The sequence below is a fragment of the Brassica oleracea genome, chromosome C6, assembly GCF_000695525.1.
Source record: "Brassica oleracea var. oleracea cultivar TO1000 chromosome C6, BOL, whole genome shotgun sequence".
Classification (NCBI taxonomy): domain Eukaryota; kingdom Viridiplantae; phylum Streptophyta; class Magnoliopsida; order Brassicales; family Brassicaceae; genus Brassica; species Brassica oleracea.
This window is the reverse complement of record NC_027753.1, coordinates 28,221,703-28,222,730: the sequence shown is the minus strand read 5'-3', so window position 1 is coordinate 28,222,730 and position 1,028 is coordinate 28,221,703.

Sequence of the window (1,028 nt, the reverse complement as noted above, 5' to 3'; positions counted from 1 at the left end):
CGGACTTCTTTGTCGGTGACTTGAGCGTAGGCTTCAGCTTCGATCCATTCGGTGAAGTAATCAGTGAGGAAGAGAATGAAACGCCGCTGGCGGGAGCATGGAAGAGGTCCTATGATATTCATTGCCCATCGCATGAACGGGTACGGTGCGACTGTCGTTCGTAACATTTCAGTTGGACAATGGATGCTTGGTGCGTGCCGTTGACACTTGTCGCAGCTTTTGGCGTAGGACTCGCATTCTGCGTTCATCGTCGGCCAAAAGAAACCCAGGCTTCTCACATTGATTGCTAATGCGCGTCCGCCCGAATGGTTACCTCTAGCGCTTTCGTGTGTTTCGGTCATAACCCTGACCATTTCTTCGCCGTGGATACATTCGAGTAGTACTTTACTCGCAGTCCATTGATGGAGTTCGTTGTCTAGGACAACATAATGGGCACTGCGCGTTTTTAGTCGGCGGGCTGCCCATTTCTCGGTTGGAAGTTCCCCCTTTGAGAGGTAGTCGATAAACTCAGTTCGCCAGTCGGGGCCGAACTCATCAGTAACGAGAGTGTCGGTTTCGGTGACTGGGGCTATGATGGCGGTTTGGCCGTCGAGATATCGATGCTCGACTTCTCAATGCGGTGTATTGGAATAGTTCGTTTAACTTGGTCATGAAGCTTGCTTCCAAGGGCTGCAAGGGCGTCGGCGCAGACGTTTTCTCCTCTGGGAACTTTGACGAGTTCGAAGAAGTCGAACTCTGCGGCTAATCCCTGTACTATCTTGAGGTAGGCATCCATCCGATCGTTACGGGCGTCGTAATCGCCGCTAAACTGACTGGCGACTAACTGCGAGTCACAGTAGGCGCTTAAACGTTTGGCCTTGACAGCTTTTGCTAAGCAGAGTCCAGTGATCAAAGATTCGTATTCAGCTTCGTTGTTCGAGGCTGGAAAGCCGAAGCAAAAAGACTGCCTGATCAGTTCGCCGGTCGGGGATTGCAGTTGAACTCCAGCACCTGCGCCCCTGTTAGTCGAAGATCCGTCGACATGCAGT